The sequence below is a fragment of the Pan paniscus genome, chromosome 4 (assembly GCF_029289425.2).
Source record: "Pan paniscus chromosome 4, NHGRI_mPanPan1-v2.0_pri, whole genome shotgun sequence".
Taxonomy (NCBI): Eukaryota; Metazoa; Chordata; class Mammalia; order Primates; family Hominidae; genus Pan; species Pan paniscus.
The window spans coordinates 148,762,942-148,775,476 of record NC_073253.2 but is presented as its reverse complement, the minus strand read 5'-3'; the positions used below and the strand labels follow the sequence as shown (position 1 = coordinate 148,775,476).

General features: G+C 40.0%; 1 protein-coding gene across 6 annotated transcripts in view; it reads right to left on the bottom strand.

The window, feature by feature from the left end:
* GRIA1 (glutamate ionotropic receptor AMPA type subunit 1) overlaps positions 1–12,535 on the bottom strand; it is a 327,090-nt gene that overhangs the window by 236,512 nt on the left and 78,043 nt on the right. The window lies entirely within an intron of this gene.

Genomic DNA, 12,535 nt, shown 5'->3' with positions numbered 1-12,535 from the left:
GACCTTAGGGATTATCTAGAGTATGCCCTAGGTTGTTCTGATGGGGAAACTGAGGCCAAGTATAGGGAAGAGATTTGTTCAAGGTCACCTGTCTGAAAGAACTAGAACCCAGGTTTCTTCTCTCACTCCCATCTTTATTATAATAATTTCTCCTATATTACTTCTCCTTTGCTTTGCCTCAGACAAAAATTTTATTTACTACAGCTGCTTACCCTTTCATTCTACCAACAGATAATCAATAAAGCACTTCAGGGATTTCTATTGCAACAGTATAATAATACTTAAATTAATCAGAAATCAGGTCATAATACTCTTACCTAAAATTACTTCTCTAATTAGCTTTCAGTAGAAATAGACAATCTCTTTCCTCCCCTTCCTCCCTTCCTCTTGTTTTTCACACACAAGCTATAAAGACTTTTTTGCATTAAAGTTAAAAGGAGGCTTATATTTTTCCTATTCTCTTGAACAAAGATAATGATTATTAAAACAAAAAACCCTTACCTATATCTCCAGGCACTCTAATGCAGTTACCGGCCACTGAACACTTCAAAAAAATAAACAACAGGATATTTATTGTTGTTACTATTAATAATAACAACAGAAACAACCACCAACTAGAATGTATATGTCACAGCTTACCAAGCTCTCTCTCTCCATGTAATAATAATGTCTAGCAGGTATTACTATAGTAACACCCTTACTGATGAAGTAACTGAGTCTCTAAGAGATTAAACAACTGACTCTAAATCATTAAACTACCAAAATAACAGTGCTGAAATTGAAGTTGAAGTATCCCATTTCCAGACCCCAGTTACTTATCACTGTGTTGCCTCTCTGCACATCACTTGTTCTTGAATGTTTTTATTTTAAGGCAGCTTGGTAGCTCTGGTCCTAGAAGGAGGGGACTTGAGTTTTAGGCCCCTTGCCAGCTAGGTGACTTCTTCTTCCCCTAATCACCCAGCTTATACTTTGGATGCTTCAGTTATAGACTCACAGATGGTTGGACTGGGACAGAGCCTTTAGTCTTGCTAATTCCGTGCCAGGCCTCACGAGCATTTGGCATGCAGCCACACAGTAAGAGCAATTCTCATGCTATGTGGTCACATGTGATACCTGTCTCCTCCATTACCTTTGGGATCTCTTGAGTACAGAAAATGTGTCTTATTCACCTTTATATATTTGCTCGCTGGAAATAGAGCCTGGCACTTGGTAGGTCCTCCAAGTATGTTTACAAAATGAATAAAAACTCCCGTCCAGCACTCTCAGTTGACATGAGAGATGACTTGCCTAAAATCTCACAGCCAGCTGGTAGCAGAATTGGAACTAGATCCCTCACCCCTGGACACTCCTTTTGGTATCTTTCCACATATGAAAATGATGATGATAATACTGTTACTAATAATGATTGCAGCCAACATGTATCAGATGCTGACTACATATTGGAAACTGTGGGAAGTGCTTTCTGAGAATCATCCGACTTAATCATCCCAACAATTCTAGTAGGTGAGTTGTATTTTTATTCCCATTTACCAAGTGAGAAAACTGATATATATCACTAGAAAGATAAGAAAATTGTGTTAGGTTAAAATCAGCTTGAGATTTCTCCTCACCTTGTAAATGTCCTCCAGGCAGGCCCCTAGCCCAACATAAAATATAAAAGCCAGTACCAGGACAAAGGCCAGAAAGGCTTCTTCCTGTATAAAATAAGACAGACTTTCCTGGCACCCTCAACAATACATGTCCTGGCCAAGAAATCACAAATGAGGAGATGTGCTCATTAGCCACCAGCTTCAGACCTCTTAGGACTCCTTTATTTGGGTTGTCACTCAACGTGGCCCTATTTTGCCCAGTCCTTTTGTGAGCATCTCCTGCTGATGCTTATTTGTTTATCTGAAAGGCCAGACTCTCTGGGATAGGCTCATTAAGAAGACATTCCCATTCACAAGGGCCCAGGAGAATAGCAGAGATGCAATATTTCTTGCATGCCTCCCTCTTCCCATGCCAACGCCACAATAGAATGCGCTCAGCCTAGAGCCAACCAAAATTCAAGTATGCACAAAATGTGCTCTGCTGGAACACAGCTTTGAAGAAGCAGCAGCCTCTTCAAAGCTCTGGGCATTCTCTCACCTTCACCACGTAGTCGTCCCCTGAGCTTTGCATCTCACAATCATCCTCCTTCTTTGGATCTGATCAGTACCATGAAATCATGCAATAAGGGTAATATAGCCAGAGGCATTTCCAGCCAGGAAGAACTGTGGAGATGACTGAGACTATGCCTGTCAACACCCTGGCACTTTTGCCAGCCAATCCCTGATCTCCCATCCACGGCTGACAGCTCTAATCAATTGTGGCATTCTTCCCAGCTGAACTTGGATGATGTCTCAGAATCTGTCTCAAAAAAGCACTCTGGGCAGAAGAGAAAAACTTATCTAAAGGTAAAGTAACTCTCTCCTTCAGGATGAATGCACAGGAGGTGCTAGAAAAGGTGCCTCCCGCTTGCGGCTCCACTTCTCCTTCTGCCACAACACCTTTCTTGATGGTGTACTCTTTGCGGGTCATCTCATATGAGCAGGTCCTAATATCACCATCAGATTCCAGCTTCCTGAGAGTAGGGCCCATGCCATTTGCTGATTTTCTGGGTACTCATCAAGCTGTGGGGTACACATGCTGCTTAGTTGACAATGGAAGTGAATAAACCTCATACCCCAAGTGTGTGACAGAGACACTTGAACATTTCAAAAAGGATTTATAGGAGCCACCTTGGATTGAACAATTGTATATTACACAACCATTCTCTGATGAAATATATTAGACAACCACTAGAGCACTTAGAATATTTTGAGGTGCCTTATTGGACACTATCTAAGGGTAACCAGTTATGGGAAGTCTAAAAGGCTCTTATATGAGTTAGTTTCTCACTTAAAATGGCATGGCAACTTCTTAAGTTTTCCTACCAAGGTAGCCTAAAAGCAAGGGAAAATGAAGGCAGGAAATGAAGGCCTCTGGGGACCTGAGGCATGGGTCAACAGCCCATGGGAAGCAAGATATAACTTTGGAATATAATGTTTTATCTCTAAAATTCATTTTGGCTTGGGTCCTATTCCAAAATATAGCAATGCTCATTTTAATAAAATAATATGCTTTCTCTAAAATTTATATGTAAATTTGATGGTGTTAGGAGACGTATCATATTTATCCCATGTTTATCTTAGGGATAAATATGAAGTTATGGCTTCATGTATTTCTTAGTCCAAAGGTCAGAAAACTATGGCTCATGGGCCAAGTCTAGCCCACCACCTGATTTTGTACGACTCATGTATAGTTTTAACATTTTTAGGTGGTTGAATAAAAATTTTAAAAAGATTACTTAGTGACACATGAAAATTATATGAAATTCAAATTTCAGGGCCCATAAATAGTTCTGCTGGAACATGTTCATTTATGTGTTGTCTTTGGCTGCTTTCAAGCTACATGGCAGAGTTTAGTAGTTGGGACAGACAGTGCCTAAAATATTTGCTACTTGGGGCCTTTACAGAAAAAAAATTCCCCACTCCTGTCTGCCTGCCTGTCACTGGCTACCCCGTGAGCCTACATGTCCCCATCATGGACAAATGTACTGTGTAATTAGTGACTCTCAACTGGGGGCAAGTGCCCCCAGTCGGCAAATATCTGGATATAGTTTTGGTCATCAGAACTTGGAGGAGGTTGGTTTGCTGCTGGCATCTTATAATGGATAGAGGCCAAGGATACTGATGAACATCCTCCATTGTGCAGGATAGCCCCCTAAAACAAAGACTAACCCAGTGCAAAACATAGGTAGTGCTAACATTGAGAATCGCTGGAGTAAACCATGTAGTGTGAGGACTGGTTCCCTGCTCCATCCTGCATTTCTTTCCTCATCTCAATCAGATACCAATGGACTTTTGATATTAGTAATCCAGAAGGAATTACTCATTCAGGCCTGAGAGAAGGACATTCTGAATATCTGTAGTGAACAAGGAGGACTCCTTATTCTATTTGACTATAGGAATTATTAATAAATAATAGTAATACTAGTACTCAATTGTTATGAAGCACTTACTATGTGCCAGGCATTGAGCTAAATATTTTAAATTTATCCTCTCATTTAGTCATCATTTTGGCCTTGTAAGTACCATTATGACTTCCATTTTACAGATGAGAAAACCGAGGCTTGGAGAAGATAAGGCGCCAGAGGTCACAAAGCTACTAAGTTAATTTTCAGAAGGATATCAGAAATTTATCTGCTTACCATTATGCCATGAACTTCCTAGAATACTCAGACTCTTCATTTCTCTGTTTTAATGTAGGAAAAAAAAATTGTCTATCCTGAAACCTCAGCAAGAAAATAATTGCCACCTCAAAAGCCTAGCCTTTAAGACACTATCCTTAGCACAGATGTCCTTTGCTATAAAATGGAATGCTTTGTAAACTCAAATGGATTGAGCCATTTTGAAGTTGGTGGCTGAGCAACACTGTTTGATAGCTGTATGATCCAGGTTTGAGAGACTTCTTGTAGGACATACATGAGCCTGTTGACTCACTGAGATGTTAAAGCCAATTAGCATCTAAATAGGTTTATTATTTCTCTCCCAGATATAATCAGAATTGAAGAACCATTGCCAAAGGGATAACTTTGCAGAGAAAGTAGATAGGTGCTTGAAGCAATGCATCTCGGGGATAGAGAATATTGCTCTTGGTTTTGGCAAGCCTAGCTTAGAACAGAAACAGAAAATATTTGCCTTTTCATGAATCAGTGTGGATTATCTGATGGACCATTGCTGACAGTGGGTAAGAGTGTGTACAACAGGAAAAGACCATCTGGTTTAAATCCTAATGTTGTCTATTTTTAATAATTAGTAAGGTAAGGCTGCACTGAGCCTATTAACTGAATAGTAACCTAAGGTTCATAAAGCCTCAACCTTAGCTCTGGTTGCAGCTCTGATAACACATTTGTGAACTTGGGAAAGTTAGATCACTTTTCTGGGCCTCTGCCTCCCCAGTTGTAAAATGAGAATGATGACACTTTTCCTCTGCACCTCTTTAGGTTTATGAGGTCTGTAAGAGCTAATATATACACAGAAGAGGCTGTAAGTAGTTATGCCTATCTGCAGGAATCTTAATAGTTCAATGCCCAGGAATAGGAAACCCAAACCATATACAAAAAACCTACAACACACTGAGCCAAGTTACCAGCAGATGCTCTTGCCAACAACCTTAAGAAAGAAGTACTAAGCAAACACAAAAATGTAACAAAATACAGAATTCAGGTCAATGTTATTATCATTTTATATCTGGGCTATCCCAGGTTCAGGCGGGCCAGGCTCAATCGGGGCTTTTTGCCCCATACAGCTGCTCAGCAGCAGGGAGGGATACCTATTGTTCTGACACCCGGAACAGAGCTTGGTCCCACAGAATACAGTGGTTCTTGAAATAAAGATTCACAATTTCTATTTGGCCTGAAATTCTGGACTGCATCCATTGCCTACCACCCAGCTGATCTGAGACTGCTTACCCATGGCTGGCTTTATAAACAATGCTGTTTACACAATTGCTGAACTGTAGCATAGACCCTTAGAGAAAATAAATTAGTAGAAACGAAGTGCTTGTAAATCTGGACATTACTCCACAACTTCAGATTCAAAGGCAAAATATTTACTGATTACCTACTACATGCTTAGTGCCTTATTAAGCATTAGAGTGGGAGCAGACAAAGATGTGGCCTCTGTTCTCCACGAACTACAATTTAGTTATGAAGACCTGTGCTTGTGCCTGAAATTATAATGCTATCAGACCCCCCCACCAAAAAATAATTGGTACAGGCAACAAGTGCCATAGAACCTGGGTAGGCAACTGGGTAGATTTGACATCACTGATGGAAGTGGGATTTCAGCAGAGCCTTGAAGGCAGTAGAAAGGATGGGAAAGGGCATTCCAGGGTGTGAACAAAGACATGGACTTAAAGACATACACACAACAGATTCTCTGGGAAACACGTTTGGAGTTTTGATATAGAAGGCCTTCAAAGTCAGAGTTGGAAATGTGAATTTTACTCTGAAGACAAGAAAAAGCCATATAAAGTTTGAGATTCAGAGAGCTCTAGGCAATGAAGGGCATGAAGGGAGGAAGGCATAAATTTTGATATGGCTATAATAAGCTAGGTACAAATTAGTGAGGGTAAAGACAAAGGTGGTGGCTGTAGAAATGAAAGGAAAGAATGTATGCTGTTATTAAGGAAGACTACATAGGACTTTGTGAGTGAAGAATTGCTGTGAGCCAAAGAAAGAAAGGAATAAAAATGATGTTATAATGAGAGCTTAATGATGACACCATCATTAGTCTTCTGACTCAGTAAAAGCCCATTAAAAAAAACCATTTGAATGACTCGACTGTTTCTGATGATATTTTGATAAACTAGATCAGTGCTTCTCAAGCTTTAACATGCATACTAATTAACTAGGGACTATCAAGGCACAGATTTTAATTCAGTAGGTTTGAGGTGGGCCTGAGATTCTGCATTTCTAACAAGTTTCCAGGTGATGCTGATGCTGCTGGTCTGTGAAGCAGATTTGGATTAGCTTCTTGCTAAAGTTCATCTTCTTTGATTTTCATGCCAAATGCTAAGTACTATATTAGGAATTCTTAAACAAGATGGATTCAGGGAAAGGTCAGTTAGAGTAACGGCCAATTGCAATCCTACAGTTAATAAATGTAGACTGCTTCGTCACCCGTGTTTAATAGAAAGACCTATAGCCTACTAGCCTGGAGACTTGGGTTTTAGTCCTAGCTCTATCACTCTCCGATTGTGGATCCTTGAGCAAAAACAACAACAAAACCCCACAAAAACTCAAAATAAAATAAAGTGGGACAAAACCCCAAATCTACAGCTTATTTCCTATATTCGAGAGCACCCATTTATCCCTGACTTACTGGCTTCCAATTATACTGTACTTGGAATAATTCCAAATTTCTTATTACTGTCTACTAGATCCTTCATAATCTGACCCCAGCCTACCTCTCTATTTTTATCTCCTACTATTCTTTCCCTTATTCACCACACTGTCACTCTAAAGCCTTGTTTCTATTCTCAAACACATCAAGTGCATCCCCACCTTGCTTCTGCACTTATTTACCATCTATCTTGAATGCTTTTGCTCCACTGCTTCCCATAAGGTGGACTCTGTCTTCAGGTCATCACTCGGAGATGCCTTTCTCAACTATTAATCTGAGTGGTTCTCAATTGAGAGTGATTTTTCTCTCTGAGGAACATTTGGCAGTGTCTGTAGATATTTTTTACGGTTATAGCAAGTGAGGGAGGTACTAATGGTACCTAGTGGGTAGAGGTCAGAGATCCTGCTACAGATATCCTTACACAGGCAGCTGTCCTTGCATTGTAGGATATTTGCACAGGACAGCTACCACACAACAAAGAATTATCTGGCCCCAAATGCCAACAGTGTGAATCTACCTAAAGCTGCCTCCCCACCCTGGACACACGCCTCATAAAAATTTTCCACTTCATTATCTCACTTCATTTTCTTAAACATATTTATCATTGTCTGAAATCTTTGATTTATTTGTTTATCATCTGCCTTTCTTGAGTGGAATATTAGTTTCAGGAGAGCAAGGACATTGTTCTATCCTATTCACTGACATATCACCAGTGTCTAGAAAAGTTCCTGACACATAATGGACACTCAAGGCATAAATGAATGAAAGCAGAAGTGAGTACTGCACATAAAATGAAACAAATAAACAAGCTAAACAACAACAACAAAAAAGATCTAAAACTGTGCTGCAAATGATACCATAAAGAAGGCTAATAGGTAACCCATAGAATAAAAGACAATATTTGTGGCCAGGTGCGGTGGCTCATGCCTGTAATCCCAGCACTTTGGGAGGCCGAGGCGGGTGGATCACCTGAGGTCAGGAGTTTGAGACCAGCCTGGCCAATATGGTGAAGCCCCGTCTCTATCAAAAATACAAAAATTAGCTGGGCGTGGTGGTGCACACCTGTAATCCCAGCTACTCAGGAGGCTGAGGCAGGAGAATCGCTTGAACCCAGGAGGCGGAGGTTGCAGTGAGCCGAGATTGTGCCATTGCACTCCAACCTGGGCGACAAGAGCAAAACTCCGTCTCAAAAAAAAAAAAAAAAAAAAAAAAAGACAATATTTGCAAATGTATATCTGATAAGCAGCTTATAACTAGAATACGTTAAAACATTCTTACAATTCAATAATATAAGACAAACAACCAAATTAAAAAATGGACAAGAGGCTGGGCATGGTGGTTCACATCTGTAATCCCAGCACTTTGGGAGGTCGAGGCAGGCAGATCACCTGAGGTCAGGAGTTCGAGACCAACCTGGCCAACATGGTGAAACCCCATCTCTACTAAAAATGCAAAAAAATTAGCTTGGCATGGTGGATGCCTGTAATCCCAGCTACTTGGGAGTCTAAGGCAAGGGAATCGCTTGAACCCAGGAGGCGGAGGTTGCAGTGAGCCAAGATCGCACCACTGCACTGCAGCCTGGGTGACAAGAGTGAGACTCTGTCTCTGGAAAAAAAAAAAAAAAAAAAAAAGGCAGGGAATTGGAGAGCTATTTCTCCAAAGAAGATATACAAAATAACCAACAGGAAATAAAAAAGATGTTCAACACCCATCAGTCGTTAAAAAATGTAAATCAAAACCACAATGAGATACCACTTCATACCCACAGAATGACTATAATGAAAAAGACAGACAATAACAAGTGTTGGTAAGGATGTGGAGAAATTGAAACCCTCATATATTGCTGATGAGAATGTAAACTGGTGCAATCACTTTGGAAAACAGTTTGGCAGTTCCTCAAAAGGCTAAACATAGAGTTACTACATAACACAGCAATTTCACCACTAGGTACATACTCAAGAAAAATGAAAACATATGGCCACATGACAACTTGTAAAAGAATTTCCATAGCAGCATTAGTCATAGTAGTCAAAAAGTAAAAACAACTCAAATGTCTATCAACTAATAAATGGATAAACAAAATATGGTATATCCATAAAATGAAATACTATAGTCCTATAATATTTCATTTTATGGATATACCATAAAGGAATGAAGCAATGATACATGCTAAGACATGAATGAACCTTGAAAACATTATGCTAAGTGAAAGAGGCCAGTCACAAAGGACCACAAATAGTATGATTTCATATATAGAAAATGGTCAGAATACGCAAATCTACAGAAATAGAAGGTAGATTCATGGTTGCTTAGAACCTGATGGTGGGAGGGTGCTGGGGAATGACAGCTAATGGGTACTGGGCTACTTTTGCAAGAGAGAAATGTTTTAAAATTAGATTATGGCGATGAATGTATATATCTGTGAATATACTAAAAAATACTGAACTGAACACTTTAAATGGGTGAATGATATGGTATGTGACACATCTCAATAAAGCCATTAAAAGAAAAAACAACTATAGAAATTGCTATTTTACTTTTTTGGGAAAGATGACAATTGCTTAGAAACACAGATTTATTGAAGCACTTTTCTTTGTTTAGTGTAGATTTTAGTTGAAGGTGGCTTTGGAAGTATAATGACATGGGAGATCAAAGGTAAGTCTCACAGAAATGTTAGATAATGTGATAAGAATACCTGAACCAAAAGACTTTCTTATATGATCACAGGTATTACATAAGTCCGCCATAGAAGTACTCCCTGAAACTAAAATAGGTGAATGTATGAGAGTAAATAACAGCTCCACTTCTTTAAAATAAACCTTTTTAGCAGTAGTTTACATATATGGGTGACTGAGAGGTTTCCATATCCTCTAAGTTCTAATCCAAAGGGGGGAAAATTAAAATTATAACTTTGGGTTGTTGTGAGAATTAAATGAAATTACACTTGTAAAAACGCTTGGGCAAAGGAGGTGCTCAGGTAATGTTAATTTGGCAGTACTGGTGAACCTAGAATGAAGAAGAGGCTGTTGCATAATTTATCACTAAGCTACTACTTTCTGACAAATTCATTCCCATACAAAATACACAGATCTGACAAGGAGAGGAGGCTACAGATTTTGTCTGTTGGTTCTGTGAAGCAGGGTTAGACAAACATGGCAACCTTTGGAATTCTTTACTCTCTCTCTCTCTGTCTTCATCCTGGCCATTCATCTTCCATTGTTGACATAGCTTTCCATGAGTGGTCTCTGCCATGACTTTATCTAGGCCAATCCTTAAGACCCAGTTACCATGTTGTGAGGAAGTTCAGGCCCAATGCAGAGGCCTTGTGTAAGTGTTGCAGCTGACAGCTCCAACACAGCTCACATGAGTAAATAAGTCTTTAGATGATTTCAGTTTAGTTTTCAGGTCTTCCATCCTTCTCCATTGTGCTCCATGTGAATTCTTGGCCCAGGGAACCATAAGAGATAATAAACAAAGATTGTTGTGGAAAGTCACTGAGTTTGGGGGCAATTTGTTATGCAGCAACAGGTAAATAATACACAAAAATCTGTCTGATTCCAAATACCAGGCTCTTAATCTCTATGCTGTGATGGCAGACACAGACAAACAAAAACTTCTTACCAGCATTTGGATCCCCATAAAGTCTTCCCTCTGGGAAGGGCTGCACCATCTGAAGACTCCAGGGCCCAGTCCATATGACTGAATATTTACCCTGGCAAACAGATGCTGCTCCAATAACAGTTTATAGGGAAATCTCTCAAGGGTTCAGTTGGCCTGACGTTGGCACCTTGAATCTAATCATTTCTGAAGCATTGGCAAGGCTGGGACTCTAGACTTGCCCAAGAGGAGGTCCCTGAATTGTGCAGAGGTCACACCTTGATTTCAGCACACCCTTCAACAAGCGGTTATGATTTATACAACATATCCCAAATAGCTCCTCAACTTAATTGTTCAAAACCCAGCAGCCTAAGTTTCTGTCTGTAAAAGTAAGGAACATGGCACTTTACAAATGTAAAATCTTATTATTTAACATTTCATGTCCTCAACAATACTACTCATAGTAGACTGCCTCCATACCCCCTGCCCAAACCAAGACACTACTGAAAAGAGATCAATTTGAGATGAAAGGGCCTTTCTGCAACCCAGACATTTGTTTCCCTTGAAGAGGAAGAGAAAGGACAGAAAGGGGGAAGTAGGTATTTGACAACAGACCTCTTTGATACGATGCTCCTTCTTCAAGATTGACTGACTGTACATTCCAGAGAAAATAGATGTTTTTGATCTGCTCCACAACCAATATTACACATATTTGATGGAAAGCGTACACTGTCAGTGGGAGGTGGAAGCAGCAGAGAACAATGAGAAGTTATAGTTTCATGTTATTTAATTTTTTTCCCAAACTATTCAAGGCCTCTGAGCCATAGACTAACCTGAGTTCCTCCTTCTATCTTCCATCCTTTACCCTCTTTGAGGCAAAGAAAAGAAAGTCTTGTAAGGGGAAGTAAAAAAGGAAGAAAAGAAAAGAACAGTTGTTTCTGAACGCTGAGAGAACGAAACAATTGGTGTCTTCCATATCTCTGAGGGCTAAGCTCCATTATCTCACATCAGAATCGAACGTGGGGCTCGTGGGCTGGAAAATAACTCTCAGAGGGCACAAAGCCAAATACTCTCTCAGTGACTGACTTAAAAGGGAAAAGGCAAAGCTCCACTTTTAGGAAGAAAACAGCAACAAAAGCAAGAAGGTTTTTTTTTTTTTTTGAGACAGAGTCTTGCTCTGTCGCCAATCTGGGGTGCAGTGGCACAGTCTTGGCTCACTACAACCTCTGCCTCCCGGGTTCAAGTGATTCTTCTGCCTCAGCCTCCCAAGTAGCTGGGATTACAGGCGCCTGCCACCATGCCCAGCTAATTTTTCTATTTTTAGTAGAGACGGGGTTTCACCATGTTGGCCGGGATGGTCTCAATCTCTTGATCTCGTGATCCACCCGCCTCAGCCTCCCAAAGTGCTGGGATTACAGGCATGAGCCACCGTGCCTGGCCGCAAGCAGGATTTCAAATCATTAAATTGTATATACTTTGTAAAGTACTCTTTTAAGAAATTGTAAATGGAGAAGTATGAAAGTAACAAAAGTCCTAGTCATATGTGTGTCCAATAATGACACCTTGAGATATTTTAATATCTCCTCATCTCAGTTGCCTCAGGAGTCAAGTGGAGATTCAATCATTCACTCACTCACTCACTTACTCACTCATTCACTTGTTGGATATGCAAAAATCAAGTAATCAAGCATCACAAACAGTCTTTGCCTTCAGTAATCGCACAGTCAATATTTCTCTCGTCTAGTCACAAGGTTATTCTGAGAATCCTATGGACTACAAAGACATGCATGAATTTCCAACGAATGAATGAAGCTGAGTAAGGAACCATTATTAAAGTACTATGATTGATAGAGAATGCATCTTGCAAGACCTGTTAAGTCTTGAGCATTCCATAAAGGCTGACTCAGAGGTCACAGATTCTCCTTCCCCATTCAAAGCCAAAATAGGTCGTGCTAATTGGACACAACAGT